The following is a 21054-nucleotide window of genomic DNA, read 5'->3' as shown; positions in this document are numbered from 1 at the left end:
ATTGGCGCCGTCTGTGGGAATCCTTGAACAAAAGGTCATCCCACCACGTCCACCATGACTAACGGTAGCGGGGGAAACACTGAAGAGCAGACAGACCATTCCACCATTCCCCAACCCACTGACCCAGCGATAGGCGTTAACCGCGCATTATTCACCACACCGGCCAACCCCGGCATTGAGGCAAATCCAAGCAGCAGCCGCCCGCCGGGCCAAGATCTCGTCACTATGTACGAGCTAGCACTGGCGGATCTTCATAAAGCAAACAGAGAACGCGAGGAGGAGCGCAAGGAAAAGGCTGAGGCCCAAAAACAGGTGGCTACGCTCATGGCACGTTTTGAGGAACTGAAGAGGACGCTGGAGGCCACCGCCCGCTCAGCACAGAGCGAACAGTCACGTAGCACCAGGAGTAGTCGACCCGGCACTGGCACATTGATACCAGGGCCAGTCATACAGATGCAGGTACCGCTGGACCCACCTGAGCTGATGGGGATGGGATCACCGCCTGTTAATGTTAATGCTTGGATCCGTTGGGGATCTAATTAACGATAAGTAAAGAGAGAGAGAGCGACACAAGATGTATAGTGGTTCGCCTCCGCATGAGCGGGAGACTACGTCCACTTGAAAGCTATACTAGTGTGTCGAGCCTTGCGGCCTAACAAGATTACAAGAGATGTAATGAATGTGTTGAGTTGTGGGAGGAGGCATTCCCTTTATAGATGAAGGAATGCCCTTCCTATACTTATTCTTCGATGTGGGACAAGTTTCCACATATTTCTAGTCTAGAAAGCCTAGAAGCATGTAGAAAGCTATGTTGTGGTGGCATCTTGGCAAGGGCGGAAAGGTGGCTTCCCGGTGGCGGATTTGCGACTTCCGGATACCGCCGCGTAGCCTGAACATAGGGCTACACGATGCATGTCTCGGTTGGGCCTTGCCATGTCTTGTGGATGTCCCAAAGTGGGTGTTACTTATGCTTGGTGACGTAGTAAATACTCCATATTTATTGGAGGTATGTACACCGCCCATCCCTCAACTAATTTTAGAGCAGGAGGCGGAGTCACTACCGCACACCAACCGTTCGGAGGCTAGGACGAGAACTGAAGGCAATCCGCCTGTGCCAAGGCACAGGCAGGACCAGCGGATGATCCATTCTGGCTCCGCCGGCAATGCAACCGCCCAGATATTGGAAAGAATGAAACAACTGGAGCAGAGATTGATCTGGGCGGAGTCGGGCGCCTCAGCGCCAATGCAGAATTCACTTTTCGCTTCCAGACCTGGGCCCTTTACCGCTGGAATTCTGCAGGCTATTAGACCAGTGTATGCAAAGACCCCGAAGATGTCACACTATAGCGGCATGTCTGACCCCTTCGTCCATATGGACACCTTCAAGAAGGTCACCAACAACAAGGGATTTGACGACGCCACCTTGTGCCACTTGTTCAGCGAAACGTTGGATGGCGAGGCAATGAACTGGTTCTTTGAGTGTGCGCCGGGGTCCATCAGATCATTCCATGCACTATCACACGCCTTCCTCTCCCGGTTCATTTTATTGTCCGCCGGGCATCACAATACAAGTCAGCTGTTCAGCGTCAAGTAGGGGGAGGACGAATCACTGAAGGCATTCGTCACAAGATGGCGAGCGGCATCGTCTCAGTGCCGCGACCTAGACAAAACAATGGCATCGGCGACCTTCAAGCAGGGACTTCTCAAGGGGCCATTCCTCTATCACCTCAACTACAATCACCCAAATGCGGCGTACGACCACGTCATGAGTGAGGCGGTCATCCACGCCCAGGCGGAATTCATTACATATGGAGAAACCCCACCGCCACCAGCAACGCCAACAAAGTCAACACGGCCATCCCCCAGTCATCAGGAAACCGCTAACAAGACCCCTTCAACTCCGCCAACTGACAAGAAGAGGGAGTGGCAGCAGGGCCACCACCAGAACAAGCGGCAGAAGGACCAGCACTACAACAAGGGCAATCGCCCAACACATGGGGACAACCGCAATAAACAGGTGGAGTCCTCTCAGCGGTATGCAGTGTTCACGGTCCTCACGGCCTCGTATGAAGAAATCTACAATCAATGCAAGGATCAGATCCCACCGCCACCCCCTCCAAGGTACCCAAAAACGGGTAAACCCAGGAACACCGGCAAGTGGTGCAAATACCACGAGGACAGCGGTCACAACACCAATAGCTGCAAACCCAGGTCTCAAAACGGCCGTTGAGTCCGTGTACTGTGACGGCAAGATGGAGCAGTTCAAGGTGCGCCAACCACCACCAGTAATTGCCAACGTTGAGACCTTGGGCCGCATCAATACCATCAATGGCGGTGCTCCAATCACCAGCATGTCTCACAGGGCAAGAAAGCGCTATGCACGCGCCAATCATCCAAAGGAGGTCTGCAACATCCGCTACGAGAGATCCGCCAAGCTCCCAAAAGCAGGTTGGGAACCTATTACCTTCTCAGAGGAGGAGGAACGCGGGGTGCATCTACCACATGACGACCCATTCTTGGTCGACACCATTCTTGGCAAATTCTCAGTGGGGAGAATCTTGGTGGACAACGGGTCCGCTGTCAACGTCATCTTCAGCGGGTGCTACGACCACCTCAAGCGGAACAAGAAACTACTACAGGATCACGAGCCACTGCTCAGCTTCTCCGGGGACGTCACGCAACCGCTGGGGTCAGACTACATGAGGCTGGTCATTGGCACTAGTCCATGTATGGCGGAGGTACATACGGAATTCATAATTGTCGATTGCTTCAGTTCATATAACGCCATCATTGGGCGGCCGACACTCAACAAACTCAAGTGCATCATCGCCGGATAAATGCTTATCATGAAGTTCCCCACACCCAATGGTAAGGGCTGTGTGAGGGGAAGTCAGCAATTGGCACGAGAATGTTATTCAACGACCATAGCGCGGTCAGCGCGCCGCCATGAAATCCTGACGGTGGGTAATCAGGCACCGCCACCAAACATCTTTGAGGATCCTAGAGATGAGGAAAAGAAGTATGTAAAGAAGGAACCGGTCAACCCGGAAACGTCGTTGAAAGTCATCTGCATCTCGGACGAGCATCCTGAGCGGACGGTCCGCATAGGCGCCTAGCTAGACCCATAGGTAGCGGCGGAGCTCACTCAGTTCCTGCGTGATAATGCCGCCGTCTTTGCTTGGTCCTACGCTGACATGCCAGGTATCTCTCCTGAAATTATCACTCACAAGTTGACCATCAAACCATCTTTTTATCCCATCAAACAGAAACGGAGGGCCTTTGATGAGGAAAAATACCGGGCAATTGGAGAGGAGGTTGCCAAGCTCCAGAGCATTGGATTCATCCGCCAGGTCATCTACCCCCAGTGGATTTCTAACTTGGTCATGGTCAAGAAGCCCAGTGGAAAATGGAGGATGTGTGTCGACTTCAAAAATCTCAACAAGGCATGCCCAAAGGATAGTTTCCCGCTACCTCGTATCGATCAGCTAGTCGATGCAACCGCCGGACATGAGCTCCTCAGCATGATGGACGCTTTCTCCGGATATAATCAGATCAAGATGCACCCCGGCGAGCAGGAGTGCACCACCTTCACCATCGACAAAGGCCTCTACTGCTACAATGTCATGCCTTTCGGTTTGAAGAACGCCGGTGCAACTTATCAGCGGTTGATGAACGCCATGTTCGCTGAGCATCTGGGAAAAATCATCGAGGTCTACGTGGACGACATGCTAGTTAAGAGCATAAGGGCCAGCGGACATGTGGCAAACCTCAAGATCATAGTAACCATTCTCCTGGCCTATGGTATGCGCCTCAACCCAGAAAAATGTTTCTTTGGAGTCACCGCCAGCAAATTTCTGGGTTACATCGTCAGCGAGCGAGGCATCGAGGCTAACCCAGACAAGGTACAGGCCATCCTTGACCTGGCGGACCCGGAGTATAAGGTGGACGTCCAATGCCTCCAGGGAAAGTTGACCGCCCTTTCTCGATTCATCTCCAGACTCACTGATAAGTGTGCCCCATTTTTCAAGCTCCTCAAAACGACTCACAAGAAAGTCATCAACTGGAACCCAGAGTGTCAGGCGGCGTTCCAGGGCCTGAAGGAATACCTGGCGGCAGTCCCTCTCCTTTCTGTCCCTGTGCAAGGAGAGATACTGTTCATATACCTAGCGGTATCAGCATCAGAGGTAAGCTGCGCCATTGTCCGGCGGAAAGGCCAGGATGAGCTCCCAGTGTACTACGCCAGCAGAGGCATGAACGGAGCAGAAACAAGGTATCCTCCCTTGGAGCAATTAGCCCTCGCACTCATCGTTGCCGCTAGGTGCCTCTGCCAATACTTTCAGGCTCACACAATCCATGTGTTAACCAATCAACCGCTGAGGCAAGTAATGCAGAACCCTGAACACTCGGACCGCCTCAGCAAGTGGGCCATTGAGCTCAGTGAGTTCGACATTGATTACAAGCCAAGAACCGGCATAAAGGGCCAGGTAGTAGCGGACTTCATCGCTGAGCTCACCGAGCGACAGCTAGAGCCCGGAACAGACATGATAGCCGCTGAAGAAGCGGCTCCGCTACACTCAGACTGGAACCTGCATGTGGCCGGACGGCTCCGCTAGCGCCAAGGCCAGCGGCGCCGGAGTCATCTTAACAGGACCCGGGGGATTGAACGCGGAGTACGCGTTGAAATTCAACTTGAAAGCTTCAAACAACATGGCGGAGTACGAAGCACTCATCGCCGGCCTGCTCCTCGCCATTGATTCAGGGGCTGACAGCGTCAACATCTTCAGTGACTCTCAATTAGTCGTCAACCAGGTCAACGATAGCTTCCAGGCCAAGGACCAACAGTTAGCGGCATATTTGGGGTACGTGAAAACACTGCTCAAAAAATTCAAATTTCACACCATCACACAAATCCCCAAGGAGAATAATGCCAAGGCTGATTCACTGGCAAGACTGGCAACCGCCTAACCACACCAAAGTCCAACGGACACAAGAGTGGAGTGCCTTGACAGGCCAAGTATCACAAAGACCCTGGCAGAAATCTTCAGCATTGAGGTCAATCCTAGCTGGATGGACGAGATTATCGCATACAAGCGCAGCGGGACACTGCCGGAGGACAAGGTCCAAGTGCGACAGCTCAAGCGGAGAGCAACCCGCTACAACATCCAGAATGGCAAGCTTTACCGCCAGGGATTCACCCACCCCAACCTCCGCTGTCTAACCCCGGAGGAGGGAAGGGTTGTTCTAGCAGAGATCCACGGCGGAGAATGTGGAAACCACTCGGGCGCCAGATCCTTGGCCAACCGCACAATGCGACAGGGCTAGTTCTGACCCACATTTGGTGATGACGCCCGAAGGATTTCGAGGTCTTGCCACAAATGCCAACAGTTTGCAGATCTCCCACACGCACCGGCAGAACCACTGTCAGTCATCATCGGCCCTTGGATTCACTCCACGTGGGGCCTCGACTTGATGGGAAAATTCCAAACCCCCAAAGGCCAGTTCAAATACATCATTGTTGCTGTGGACTACAACAGCAAGTGGATAGAGGCAGAGCCACTGACGACAATAACCACCGCCAAGGTAATCCACTTCCTCTGGAAGAACATCTATTGCCGCTACGGTGTCCCACACACAATCATTACAGACAACGGCACGTAGTTCAACAACAAGGAACTCATCTCCTTTACCGCCAACCTTGGCACCAAGTTGAGTTTTGCATCTGTCGCCCATCCCCAAACCAACGGCCAGGTCGAAGCAGCAAACAAGATAATCAAGAAGCTGCTAAAAAAGAAGCTCGACGACGCCAAGGGTTTGTGGGCGGAAAAGCTTCCAGAGGTCCTATGGGCCATCCGGACAACTCCAACTACCGCCACCGGCGAAACCCCTTTTTGTATGATGTTCGGAACAGAGGCTGTCCTACCTGTTGAAGTAACTCAGCCTACCGCTAGGGTCGAAGGCTACTGCCCAGAGACCAACAGCGACGACGTCAACCTGGACAGGGACCTTCTAGAAGAAAAAAGACACAAGGCCCATTTGCACAACTTGCAAAACAAACGGCTGGTATCGCGTTTCTACAACGCCAGAGTCAGGGCCCGGAACCTCCAATTGGGAGACTGGGTAATGAAGGAAGTCATTCCCCCACCAACAAAACTCCGCCCAACTTGGGAAGGTCCATACAAAATTGTGGAAGTCGTTAGCCCAGGCACCTTCTACTTAATGGGCAAGGATGGCGTCACGTCGACCCACCCTTGGAATACCGAACACCTTCGGTATTACTACAAATAGTCAGACCGCTACCCAGGAGCATCTTGACTTAGCTAAATTTTTGTTCAATATTTAGCTAAGGGAAGCTACCCAACGGGTACTACCCCACTTTTGTACACGCTGATCAATCAGCTATCAATGAAACAAGGAATTATTCAAACCATTGTTACCAAGTCTAAGCACTGAGGGCAACTGGCAACGCCAGCAATCGTCAGCGGACCTTGTTTAATGTTTCATTGATTGGCAAAAGAAAAATCCAAGTCAAAATGCTAGACACAAACACATCACAACAAACACAAAAAAAAAAGACTTCATTCCATTTCAAAATACCCATTACAAATGTTCATGCCTTAGCGGCTACAAAAAATAATAATGATAATGGCAAAGGTTGGCATCAGGCGTTGCCCTCGGCATCTTCTGTTTCAGCATGCGGTGGCGGGATTGCGCGGCTCGTTTGATCAGACCCTCGAGCTGTGGGACTTGGGGTCTCTATCGTGCCGTCCGCCCGGGTGTGCACCGCCAGGACGCCAGCACGTGACACCTCCGACTGGGTAGGAGGAGGAGTCTGCTGGGGGCCTTCCGCCGTGCGTGCGCCGCTTTCTCCACTACCTGAGAGGGCACCTTCCGCTGGGGTAAGTACGACAACCTTCTCCGGCGGGCCATTCTTGACCGGCGGCACGTCGGGCTGGGACGCTTTTGCGAAGTCAATGGCGCCCTTCCGCTGCAGCAGCTCCACGTTTGCTATGGCCCCAGCCTTCGCTGCCTCAGTCATGGCCTTCTTGTACTCCGCCGACTGTTTGAATGCCTCGACGGCGGCGGCGTTGTTCCCCTCAGCCCTCAGCCGGGCAACTCGACCCTCCAGCCGCTTCACCTCAGTTAGTCTGGCGGCGGACTCCCGCTGCACGATGATGAGCTTCTTGTCCTTGGCGGCTACCCGCTCCTGCAGCAGGGCGACGTCCTGCTCCAACTTGGAGACGCGTTCATTCCTCTCCAAGTCCCGCTCAATGGCCACAGTGAGCTTACCGCGGGCGTCAGCGAAGTCACATTCCGCCTTGGCCAGACGCCTTTCTGTCTCCGCCAGCTCCCTCTGGAGACTTTGAATCTACTCCTTGAGCTCCCCTTCGACCAGGGGATGCTTCGACGCCGCCTCGAACATGGTGTGCAGCCCTGCTGATATTTGACCAAACGCCGAGCTGTAGGGCGATTGGTCAATCGCCGTGGGGGGCGAGTTCCCCGCTAGGCCGCCGAACCCTAGCCTTTCGCAGAGATGGAAGAGGAACTCCCGCTCACCATCCGTCATAAACTTCGTGTAGGCGGCGAAGGAGTCCAAGTCACTGGCGGCGGGCGCCTCCCCTTCCATCACAGCAGCTTTCGACGGGGCTTGACTGGCCTTCTTCTGCTGACGGGCCCCGATCGTCTCCACATCCTCCCCCTCTTCCTCGTCGGGGGAGTCTATCTGCCAGCGCTTCCTCTCAAGCGCCCTTGTGTTCCCGCCAGCGGCCCTCGTGCCCTTCGCCGGCAGTTCCTCCCTTGGCGTGGTGACAACCTCCGCCGGCTGCACCGTCCTTTCTTTATGGGAACCGCGCCTGAGGGCGGGTACTCTATCTTTCTGTGCCGCCGCTGTTGCGGCCCCTTTTTTCCCGCCACCTACGGGAGCCCCTGCCTGGACGACAGGCAAGCCATCGTCACCGAGGTGTGAGTGGTGCGGCATTGGCAGCACCACAGGAACCTCCGACTGACTCAGCGCCAGTGTCTCGGGGTTCACCAGGGTCTTCTGGGCCGCCAGACCCTCGACGTACATCGTCTCCAGGAAGTTGTCAACCTCCGCACGATCCATTGCTTTTTCAAAAGTGTCGCGACTCGCTTTGTTACCTGGCGGAGTTTCTAAAAAAAAAAAAAAAAAAAAAAAAAAAAAAACCAGTCAGCCTGGGATACTTATTACAAAAAAAGAGAGCAGTATGGCGGAGATTTCTTACCAACGGAGCGAGTTAGCCGCTGATCGACCAGCAACTCCCAACCGGTCAGAAGTCGGAAGTCCAGCAAGTTGCGGTTCCACCAGCAACCTCTGATCTGTGCTACGCGACACTCTTCTTCGCTCGTTAGGTTGTACCGCAGTCCCGCTGCACAAACACAATAGCCGTTAGTAAAAATACAAGTCTGCAAATACAAGAACCCGCCAACTACGTTCAGCGGAAACCGGTTACCAACCTCGGATGGGTTGGAACTCCGACTTAATCCTAAATGTCGGCCCTTCCTCGTTCGACCCAGCCTGGTACTCCCACCCCTCTGTGGCGACGCAGAAGGTCCCCCGCCAGTAGGACATTGAATCCCTTAGATTCTCGATCAGCTTGGGCGCCCCCTGGCGGCGGCTCAAGTTCACTTGCCCTCTGCAACCCTGGCGCTTCACGTAGACCAGCTCGTAGAAGTGAAGCACTTCCGCCACAGTAGGCCCCTCGCACCCGGACAACCGCCACAATGAGTTCATCACCAGTATCAGCCGCCACATGTTGGGGCAAATTTGCCCAAAGGCAAGGCCAAATTCGCACACCAGGATCTGAAGATTTGGCACCAGCTGGAGTGTCACTCCTTGGCGAAATATCGCCTCATGCACGGCGCCAAACCCCTCTGGGAGAATCGACGCCTTCTCATCCACCGTCGGTGGGCGCAGCTTCACCGAACCTGGCAACCGGAACATCTTCTTCACCCGAGTGACGGCGGCAGCAGTCATCCGCCCTCCTGCCTCGTCAAAGGCGGTGCCGTCCTGGAGGAACCACGCTGACTCAGCGTTCTCCCCCGCTGTTTCTTCTTCCCCAGCGGAGCCGCTGGCAGCGCTGTTGCCTGCCAACCGCTCGTCGCGCCTAGCTTTGGCGGCAGCGGCCTCACCCGCCCTAAAGCTCTCTGGACGTGGAGCACGACCCATAACTACTTCCCAAGGTATGGTCTGTAGCGGCTCAACCTCTAGCGGTTCTGGCAGTGAGGTTCCTGCATGGGCAGACGGACGCAACGAGTCAATAAATATTTTGTCTGCCGCGCTGAACGACACGTCAGACCCGGAATCCTCACTGCTCGAAATCTCTATGACGTTAGCCATCCCAAACCCTAAAACCCACACCAATTAGCACAAACACAGATCTAGCCTATTCTTGCATCAGTTTTAGCCAAGAACACCAGCAACAGTTTACCCAGAAAACTCCAAAACAAGAACAAACAAGCCCCAAACACTTAACCCAGATTCGACCATCTAGTAAACCCCAAAATCCCAACTGTGTCAAAAAATACCAAAACCCATCCCCAAAACCCACTTTACAGACTCAGAGTACGCCAATAAAGAACAGAGCACTCCAAAACCAAAAACCCAGAAAACCAACAGAAATAACTACACAGGAATTCAATGGAACAGGGACAAGATTCAGAATACCAACCTCAACGACGAAATCTGTGGTGCGCTTGAAGCCGCTTGTCTTTACCGGCAGAGGTTTCGTCCCCAAGATTCGATAACTCGGCAGATGTTCGTCTCCCGGAACTCTCTTCACAAATCGCAGAGCTTGGAGACGACAACTCAGGTTTGAAGTTTTCACAAAGTGTCAAATCTCGTTATGGTTCCCCCCCCTTTTATGTCAACATCAGCGCGTTCTAAGCCGTCTGCTAAAAAATGACATCACACACCAGCCGTACACGTGGCGCACGTCTCCACTTACTCTCCGGATTAACCGAGGCGTCGCCTCGGTTACGAAATCCATAATGACTAGCATTAATGGCGAGAAGACGGCCAGGCTTAGGAGACAAGCCTTCTCACGCTAACCCCCTACGGGTTGGACACGTGTCACCCACCATCAGACGAAGCGTCTAGTGGAAGTAACCATTTGGGATGAATTCACCAACCATCTCAAGTCTCCGCTGAGCGAAACCCCGCCAGCGGAACTTATCCCTTGTCATCTTCCAAGTGACGAAGTCTCCGCTGAGCGAAACCCCGCCAGCGGAACTTCTCCCTTGTCATTTTCCAAGTGACGAAGTCTCCGCTGAGCGAAACCCCGCCAGCGGAACTTCTCCCTTGCCATCTTCCAAGTGATGAAGTCTCCGCTGAGTGCATCACTGCCAGCGGAACTTCACCCTTGCCATCTTTCCAGCGGGTAACCTTCCGTTACAAAACCTCTAGCGGAACCTCCTGGTCATCTTGCAAACAGCGTATGATTGTTCAGAGCAATACCGCTCAACAACATACCGCTAAGGACGTCTACTGGACGCTGCTTCCTGCTACAACCAGAGGGGGGACATCCGCCGCTGGCAACGACCGCCACGCGGCGTTACGGCTAGACGGTCCCTACGGGACACGGGGACTTGTCAACAGTCTACGACGAACCTGACCAGGCACGTTGACCCCCGTCACTCGGGTACTAAGATTGGGTTCGCTACCCAACACCCTCAGCTCCGTGCAGCCCCCCCTCAACAAACAATTTGCCGACCATCCGGAGGTCTACCTTGGCCGGGGAGTGGGGGACTCCCTGAGGGGCCTAGCAGGGGCCCACCCGAAAGGGTATAAAGCGTTTGCTCACTAAATCCATGGTTGACAACGCACTGACGCTAATTATGCTCTTGCAAGTCTAGCGGAAGAAAACGCTTCAAACCGCCGAACAACTCCCCAACCAAGATTTCCCTCCTTGACTGGGGACTTGGGGGACTTGTACATACATGTACATTTGCAAGCTTAATTAGCTATAATGGGCCACGCTCATTGTACCGCCAAAGGTACTAATTCCAACCAAAGGAATGACATACAGGTGCACCGCCAAGCGGGCTACAACCTCAGCGTCAGATCACCCCCAGATCACCGCCGACGCGCCGCGCCAAGATAGCATCAGAAGCTCCTGAAGCTGGGAACTGAAGCACATCAGTCCCACATCGAAAACAAGGAGGAGGTCAGCCTCCTTCTCACCTATAAAAGGTTCTCTCCTCTCTCCTCATTAATTACGCATTCAATACTTACGTAGTGTTACTTTGTCAACATAAATATATTGACTAACTTAGGCATCGGAGAGTTGAAGACCGCCCGACGCGGTCTCCCTCTGACACCCTTTGTATTTTACTTGACAGGTAGCGGAAGCTTTGAGAGCATCACAAGTATCGATCCGCCCACCGGATCAGCGTTAACAAAGGTTCAGCTACCGCTGAACTTTTGACATTAACAGAGATAAAGATAATGGAGAGCGATAGTAAATAGTTACCTCTTTTGGATGTTGGAGATGACCCATTTGTAAGGGATTTGGAGGAGCATGATTTCCCTGTTTCTAATGCGGGACATTTGAGCTCTTGATACCGCCCAATGTGGGTATCAGGATCCCTACTTGGGAGCATGTTTGTCATTCTTTGGTGGCTTGATGATGTAGGACGAGAATGAGCCTGGTTTAGCCGGAAAACTAGAAAAATAAAGAAGCGGCGTGGAATCAAGAAGAGTGATGATGTAGGACGACATTTTAGCGAATTTCAACAAAGAATCTCGAAAAGAAAGAAGCGTCTTCACATCAAGAATAATAATTTGAATATTGAAAATTGGTATTCAAATAGGCTTCTTAATGATGGAATTAATCATAAATTACTATTTTGGATATATCGGGATTCTCGAACAAAATCTTGGTTGGGATTCCAATTATATATTTGTGTAATATTCTTTAGTATCTAGGATTCTATTTCTGATTTTTATTAGTCTATAATAAATTATCCTTTTTGTTTTCTAGTTGTATTAGGTTTATGCTATGTGCCCTACATATAAGGCACCTCTTAGATTGTAATTTTCATTCAATCATTCAAGTTATCAATAAAAAAAAAAAAAATTTAGAGAAGTTTCTCTATGTTTCTTACGGCTGTGCCCGTAATTGCTAGTGGATTCTAGCTCATCTCATATGGCTTTCGACGCTTGACGGAGCCTCTTGCTATCGTGTTCACGCTTCCCGCATCATTTAATGATGTAGGACGAGAATGGGCCTGGTTTAGCCGGAAAACTAGAAAAATAAAGAAGCGGCGTGGAATCAAGAAGAGTGATTGGAAAATAGGTAATTCACGCATAATGAGGTTACTAGCTGTAACGCCCCAAGCTGCACCTCACCAGCTTAAGCTCGTCACAGTGCCGCGAGTCTCTAAAACATAAACCGAACTCTCGATTTACATCCTAGAGAACCGCTAGGCATTTTGTTTGAAAAACTTTTTGTATAAACACAGCGGAAGCTACAAATATGCTTGAGGTGAAAAACTTGAGTTGCTGAAATCTATTTCACTCGTTCAGAACTTGGATAAAGACTCACACAAGGTTGAATTTCACTTTAAGAGAATTCAACTAAATGATGACACGAGACTAGATAACCACAAGTTCCAGAACACAAAGTTCGAGAAATAGAATTTAGAATAAGGTTCACACGGTAATTTACCGAACTTGTTCTGCACACCCAGCTCCATCCGCTATTGTCCCGTCACCAGTGCACAGTACCTGCATCCATATTGTTGTAGGGGTGAGCTTTCGTCCTCGCTGCTCAACAGGAACCCTAACTCGACTAGGTTTGAAAATTAACAAACATGTGTTTGGAGCGCTCCAGTATGAAAACATGCTTAAACCAAGTGTTTAAGAGAAACGACAAACTTTAATGTTTTTCAACTTGAAAACTGATGCATGATGCTCAAACAACTACGGCGCCAAGTCCAAGTTTTACCTGATGGCCGGTCCCATAGACCCACTACACGACCTTACCTCAATTTAATTTATCACCAGGTAAGCGTAGCGAGAGCGTCCGCTACCTAGCTACACACACGGATCGGGTCGTCATTGCGATCGCTCACCGTCCGACCGGTGTAACTAACCCTCCGGAGGTTTTGGGGATCGAACCCAAGGAAGTCAGAGCCACCCTTCGCTCTCAAGCCATCACATTTCTCACATGGTTTGGTTAGTATGCATTGCATTTGAACATAACCAAACCATACCAACTAACATGCATCATTTAATAACAATATAAGAAAATCACTAACCGAGGAGAGTCCTGAATCCCTACCTGGATTCCGATGCGTTCTCTCACGTACTCCGAGAGTGGCGAACCTTCTGTTCCTCGGGTAACTGGAGTCCTAGATTCCGACATTTCGATAGTTAATAACTTTTGAACAGTTAAACGAAATCTCAACGATTAGTATATCGTCCAAACCAACTTTTCCGGGTTTGACCAGGAGTTGACCAAGGGTTGACTATTTTGACCATTTGACCATGTTTGACCAACCGAGGTAGATTCGATAATTACCTAAATTATCGAACATTGACTTGAAGTTACGTTATCGACCAAACATATATTGAGTGCACCCGATTACTAAGGCCACCCAATACATGTATATTAATCCCTTACTTATTATCAAACCACGAAATACACAAGCAAACCAATAACGACTTCACTAACGAAAGATCTCGAATTTACTTAACCGTTTTGCGGCATAGTAATTCCACGGAATTTACTATGGACACCCAAGCTTTATAGCTTCACCATATTTTTGATTTTTCCACAACCAATTCATAAATTCTAAACAGCTATCACCTAAATAACAACAACCACAATCAAACATGATAGTCATAATCCATTCACATCGACACACAACCCATTCTGCACATGCAATCGAGCTTATACACATTCAAACAACCAACTATCCATTTCAAGGCCACAACAACAGGTTATCCACTCATTTTCAAACCCAACCTTGAGCAACCAAACTTAGAACAAGCGTAATACAATCTCAGCCAAACGACCCATTCAGTTCATCTAACCTCCAAGTATCACACCAAGATCAAAACTTGGTTCGAGAGTTGAAATATACCTTGAAAAGCTACTTCGAGCAAGCTCGATTGAACAGGGATGATGACGAACTGGGAATCCAACACCAGCTAGCAGTTCTTTGGAATTTAGCTTCAGTTTAGAACGACAAGCATCAACATGTGGAGACGAGATGAAGAGCGAACCAAGAGAGGCCAGAGAAGTCGCCTGCGTCGAAGAGCAGAACCGGAACCGAGAGGAATCCAGAAACCCAATTCATCAGAACTCACTCCAATCCGAAAACTAAGTATCAAATCGTGTATATTATGACGAAGGGATGAATTTCCATACCGAATGCGCCTTGAATGGTGGCCGGAAACTTGCAGAAATCGCCGGCGAAAGCTTGGACCTTCACCGTCGGCTCTTCGTCCTTGTCAGGTGCATGGACGATCCAAGAGCATCAGGCTATAGGCGACGAAGAGGCGAAGAAGATGGTGGTCGTCCGTCGTCGATCGGTGGCCGGACGAAGTAGCGCCGGTCAGACCCTGTTGCCGGTTTCTGGGTTTCGTTTCGGGTCAGAGAGAACTCTGATTCTCTCCTCTCTCTCGATCCTTCTGGATCTCCCAACAGAGCACACATAGATAAATAGACTGACCCAATTAAGGATGAACGGCTAGGATCAAGAGGTGGAGTCGGTGGATGGCTAGGATCGCGCCATCTGTTTCCTAATTTCTTAATTTAATATCTAAAATTCCTCAACTACGGAAAATAGTTAAAAAAATAGTTCGGGTCACCGAAAAATTCTCCGAAAATTTCCACGAACTCGTCATGACGTGTACTTCATTATCCAACTTCTAAATTGAGGATTTCACTTCACGAAATTTTCTGAAAATATTCTCGAGTACTTTAACTTTTATCGAAATCGATAAGTAAATTATCGAACTATTTCACTTAAGCTCGATAAATTTTTCCGGGGCTCACACTAGCCGCTGCAATATCCAAGAAAATTTGGTTTTGGACTTTTCAGGTTTCTCGTGCGAAAAGTCAGGTCTTAATTGTGAATCAGATTTGATCAACTTTTGGCCAGAATGTCCGTTTGAGATGCATGATACCTTTCTAGAATGGGAACGACGAGATCTTCAGGACTTACTGGAGTGAGCCCTAACAGATTTAGGCCAAAATATGTCGTTTTAATTATCCGATTCGGCATTTAATATTTTTAGGATAGTTTTACATTTGTTTTAGAATTCTTTTATTTTAGGTTTTTAGTTTCCTTTTTAATTTGGATTCTTTAGGATTTCTTGATACATTATGATTTAGGGTTTTGGATGCCTATATAAGCAACTGAAGGAGTTGTGTCCTAAAACAATCATTTTGATGAAATTATTATTAAGGGCAAGTTTATTGTTCATTGCTCATATTTAATTTTTTTTATTTTTAGAATTGCTTATATTTAATATTTGATTGAACAAGGTCCAAGGAATATGAGTTAAAGAGAAAGTAATCTAAATAGTTAGATGTGTGAGACCTTTACTCTTTCACACTCTTATCCTAAAAGGTTCCTAGTCATAGGATTATCACTTGGACATTGATAATCCGGAAAGACTAGCACATACTATGTATGCTCAATATGGAGGATGATATGTCTCTTGTCATTTGTGTAGAGACACTAATACAAGTATGTGGGTGCTCTTAACTTAAAGAGTACACTGAACGCGATCATTAGAGTTCTTGTATGGAGTCTTACTTACATGTCAAACTTGAACTCTAAATTGCAATAATACAAATTAGTCCTTTGACCTGAGACACCATAGTTGTCTTACGAGTGAATGGATTGTCTCTTGATGATGCAATAATATTGTGTCCCTTATTGGATATAATAGATGCATTCATTGGTGTAATCAATTCAGTCATGGAGACATGTGAGTGTACAATAAGGAATCTCTATCCATAAGTAAATAAGGTGTATGTTCAAAGATGTGATTCAATGAGTCTTTGGCCAAAACATTGAATGAGATTAAAAAGGAGTTTCTAATCACATTCTAAGAATCACATAAGAATGAAAATCACATAAGAATCACATAAGAATGAAAATCACATTAGGGGCCGGGATTGACATATCAATTCCATACCCCGATGATGTGATTTAGAACAGCGTGTTAGAGAAGGACCGTATTGTATTGTAATTCAAATTGAATAGGTTCTTTGTCATTCTACATTAACTAGGGTAGTCATGATATGTTGCAAGACGTCACTCATGACTTGTGAAGTCCACGAGGATTAATAAACATTTATAATCCTAATAACAAGGGAGAATCAAAAATGGAGTTTTTGATTCGTAAACAAAATAGAATGGTTTCTATAAGTTTCACTGCCTTGTTAATTAGAACCTAAGAGATTGCACACCATATAAGTGGATCCTTGAGATTGTATATGAAGAAGATTAAACAAGAGTTGGTTATGAGCAAATAATTAATTAGATTTATTATTTGAACATAATTAGGATTTTCGGGTAAAACCGAACCTATCGATTGTCTGGTTTTTGGTGTGTACTTGAGCTTCACTAAATGAGATTTATATGAAAGCCCAAGACACATTTTTAGTGCCCAATAACATGTATGGACCAGCCAAAATATTGGCTTTATGAAAGTCAATATTTTTCTTTTAGTAATTGGAGTTATTTCCTATTATATAAAAGTGAAAGCATGGACAAAGAAAGTGTTAATGCTCAAAGTCTGGCGGTAGCCAAACCTCCGTTTAACGCAGGTCCGGTGGGCGGACCGCTACTCTGTATACTTGATGATCTTCGCTGGCTACCAAATGAAAGACAGGGCGTCAGAGGGAGACCGCGTTGGGCGGTCTTCACTTCTCCGATGCCTAAGTCAGTTGACACATATAGGCAGCACAATAATAAATGAGTAGTTAATGCGTAATCTTAATGAAGAGAGAGAAGAGGACCTTTATAGGTGAGGAGAGGTCCGATCTTCTCCTTGTTTCCGATGTGGGACTGAAGTGCTTCAGTTCTCAGTTTCAGTAGCTTCTGATGCCGTCTTGGCGCAGCGCGTGGCGGCGCGTCAGCGGTGATCCCGGGGTAATCTTGTGCTCAGGCTGTAGCCCGCCTGGCTGCCTATCCGTGGGTCACTCCCTTGGCGGTAGTTGGTACCTCTGGCGGTACAATGAGCGTGGCTCATTATAGCTAATTATGCTTTGCAAATGTACATGTAGGTACAAGTCCCCCAAGTCCCCAGTCAAGGAGGGCAATCTTGGTTGGGGAGTTGATCGGCGGTTCGAAGCGTTTTCTTCCGCTAGACTTTGCAAAAGCATAATTAGCGTCAGTGCGTTGTCAGCCATGGATTTTACTGAGCAAACGCTTTATACCCTTTCGGGCGGGCCCCTGCTAGGCCCCCCAGGGAGTCCCCCACTCCCCGGCTAAGATGGACCTCCGGATGGTCGTAAAGTTGTTTGGGGAGGGGGAGCTGCACGGAGCAGAGGGTGTTGGGTAGCGAGCCCAATCTTTAGTACCCGAGTGACGGGGGTCAACGTACCTGATCAGGGCCGTCGTAGACTGTTGACTAGTCCCCGTGTCCCGTAGGGACAATCTGACTGTAACGCCGCGTGGCGGTCATTTGTCAGAATGAGGCGTGGCCTCGGGATCCGCCGCTGGCGGGTGTCCCCCCGCTGGTTATAGCAGTAAACAGTGTCCAGTAGACGTGCTTGGCGTTACTTGATTGAACGGTACCGCGCTGAATAAAGTACGCGACTTGCCAGATAAAAGAGGGTTCCGCTAGAGGTGTGTAGCGGGAGGCGCCCCGTTTGCATGATGACAAGGGAGAAGTTCCGCAGTTGGGAGACTTCGTGAATGACAGCTAGTAAAAAATTCCGCTGGCAGGGTTCCGCTCAGCGGAGACCGTCACTTGGAGAGGACAAGTGAGAAGTTCCGTTGGCAGGGTTTCGCTCAGCGGAGACAGTCACTTGGAGATGAAGTGAGAAGTTCCACTGGCGGGGTTTCGCTCAGCGGAGACAGTCACTTGGAGATGACAAGTGAGAAGTTCCGCTGGCGGGGTTTCGCTCAGCGGAGACAATCTCTTGGAGAGGACAAGTGAGAAGTTCCGCTGGCGGGGTTTCGCTCAGCGGAGACAGTCACTTGGAGATGATGACAAGACCCGCCCCGAATTCCACCCTGGAATCCGAAGTGGCCCTGCGGGACCCACCTTTAAAGGAGATTTACCAAAAATTTCGCCATAACCTCCCTTAAAAATGGATAACCCAAAATCCTGCGAAAAACCAAAATTCACTTCTAATCATCCAACCATAACTCCTGGAGCCACCCTGCTCCCAAATTCCTCCAAATCCGTCTCAAAGTTAAAAACATCATACATAATCTTCGAAATGTACAAGTTACTACAATCACCAAAGTTAGGCCATAGACCTCAAATATAATACATATAAGTTGGGTCACATATCCCTTAGTAATCAGAGCATTCTAGGAATATAAATAGACAAGGAATACAGTAGGTTAACCAGGTAACCTACAGAATGTGATGGCGGAAGCAGGTACGGTCACTATGGCTCACCCTCGTACACCGAGCAACAGTACTGCAATCTGGGCATTTGAAACCGAAGGGCCCAGGGGAAAGTACATAAAAACGTTAGCGTGAGTGGACAAAAATAAATAATTGTAAAAACATAAGAGTTTATACTTTCCCACATTTATCTTTTTAAAAAACCCGATGCATGCAACAATTTAAAGAAACACAACAATTTTAGTTCAGCTCAAGAAAACCGACTAGCCCCGCTAGCCACAACCAAGCAAAGAGGAAAGAACTCTGATACTCATGAAAATAAGACCAGCCCCGCTGGTTAAGGGAATCGGACTAGACCCCGCTAGCCCAGCAATAATATAATGAGTAGGGGAAGATGATAGCCATACGAATAAGCCACGCAGGCTTGGTTGGGTGATAGCCTCCCAGGCTAAAGAACTCCCATAACTCCCGTAATATACCCTTACGCCACTAAGTGTAGCGATAGGATACTGGGCTACAGAATTACTATCACAGAGACAGTAACCTGCGCCACAAAGGCGGAAGGGCTACGGTGATCCCATCACCGCGCCACAAAGGCGGAAAATCAATGCTGGCATGATAAAATCACCCCTCAGTATGGCACAGGGAAACATAACCGAAAATCCAGTAAATCCAAAATACATAAGGCTTCCCCCATCTCTCGTAAAAGAATTTCCAACGACGTGTCCCACACGCCAAAAGTATCACCAAATCAATAGCAGAAAGGCGAGATCAAACAAAATCACAATTCTCAAACCGAAATCATTACTAAGGCATTCCCAATGCCAAAACCAAAGATCGAATAAATAAACAAGAAATAATTCCATCGAAATCCCATTTCGAAACTCCTTTAAAAGTCTCAAATCGAAATAAAATATAATTAGAGAATAATTCCGGAAATAACCTCGGAAATAAGATAATTCACCATTAAGATTATAAATCAAAAGCAATTTCGGAAACGAATCAATAATGAAAGTATTTATATGAGATAATACGAAATCAATTTATAATCTCATACTCGAAATGTAAATTGATGAATAAATAGAGCATACTTTAAGAAATAATGCATGCATCAATTACTTAAAAACAAAAGTCCACTCACAATATGCTGTCAATCCTGACGTCGCTCGTGGTTCTCCTCGTATGGAGACTCCTCTCGTCCTGTACGAATAACAATCATAAATATGTATAATTCACAGGACTGAACTTTAACTTTACGATACTTATAATTGGAAATTCAAAATAATCCCCCTTCCTAAAACCGACTTCTCAACACTCTACAACATCCATCCTTAATACTCCGTCAATATTCAATCATCGATAAATTAATTCTCGAGTGAATTCGAAATAATTCCGGCATTCGAATTCACGCAAACCGTTAATTATACAATTTAAACTCAATCCGAAATTCCTCCGATGTCAACCAAACTTCACACATTACATTCTACAATCATTAACTGGTATAGGGGATTAAAACGACATCTAAAACCCTGCTATACGCGCCTCCACGCGCTACCTACAGTGGCGGCGCGTGGGGACCACGCGCCGGCGGCGACCTTCTCCGATGACCACCAAATTCCGGCAACAACATCATCTCAACAGACCCAAACAACTTCTCAACTACAACATTGATCAATTTTACCTCTAAGTGGCCGAATCGAGCCGGTGAAGGAAAGCCCCGAAGCTCCAAGAACCCTAGAATGGAAAATTATCAATTCGGATTCTACAATGCAAATTGGAACGAACCACCTTAGGGAAAATAATCACCATCAAAAACCGTACCTTCGATGGGAATATGGCGGCCGGAGGTGGCCGGAATGGCCGGAAATCGGCAAAATCCCAAAACTGCAACCGGGGAGGAATTCCTTCGATCCGAGCTTTTCCGGCCAAATCGTCCAAAGATACCTCCAGAGACGTGACCGGGGGAAGAAACCGAGCTTGGGGGTGGCCGGATTACGTCCGGAGTCGGCCGGAAGAGGAAGAAATCGAAGGGGAAAGAATTCGGCCGAGAGGGGAGGAAGAGTCGGGGAGAGAGAGAGAAAAAGGGGGGGGGGGGGTGGGTTTCCGGTTTTGGAAACCTACCCTGGTAAGTTTCTATTTTTATCCAAAATTACCATGAACAGTAATTTTTGAATTTCACTCATAACTTTTGCATACGAGCTCCGATTTTTACGTACCACATATGCACGCACTCGGTTTAACGTCCTCTACAACTTTCATGAAGGAAATTTTCTCAAATTTTTAACTCATAAAAAGTCAATTTTTAACCACCCCCTCAACGTTAAAATTATAACCGCAAACGGTAACCATAAGGAATTCCATGCAACTGAATAACAAGGGTATATCAGATATGGGGTGTAACAGATGACAAGTGAGAAGTTCCGCTGGCGGGGATGTGATTGCTTCCATGACACGCCTCGTCTGACGGCGGTTGACACGTGGCAAATAACTAG

General features: G+C 48.3%; 1 long non-coding RNA gene across 1 annotated transcript; it reads right to left on the bottom strand.

Annotated features, from left to right (window-relative positions):
* Positions 1–13971: 13971 nt before the first annotated feature.
* Positions 13972–14619, bottom strand: LOC133722448 (uncharacterized). Its single transcript, XR_009852743.1, has 2 exons — positions 14391–14619; positions 13972–14267 (listed from the first exon to the last, which is right to left on the bottom strand). It is a non-coding gene; the product is annotated as an uncharacterized LOC133722448 (long non-coding RNA).
* Positions 14620–21054: the final 6435 nt, after the last annotated feature.

The sequence above is a fragment of the Rosa rugosa genome, chromosome 7 (genome assembly GCF_958449725.1).
Source record: "Rosa rugosa chromosome 7, drRosRugo1.1, whole genome shotgun sequence".
Classification (NCBI taxonomy): Eukaryota; Viridiplantae; Streptophyta; class Magnoliopsida; order Rosales; family Rosaceae; genus Rosa; species Rosa rugosa.
The sequence above is the reverse complement of the archived record's forward strand: the minus strand, read 5'-3'. Positions and strand labels throughout refer to the sequence as shown.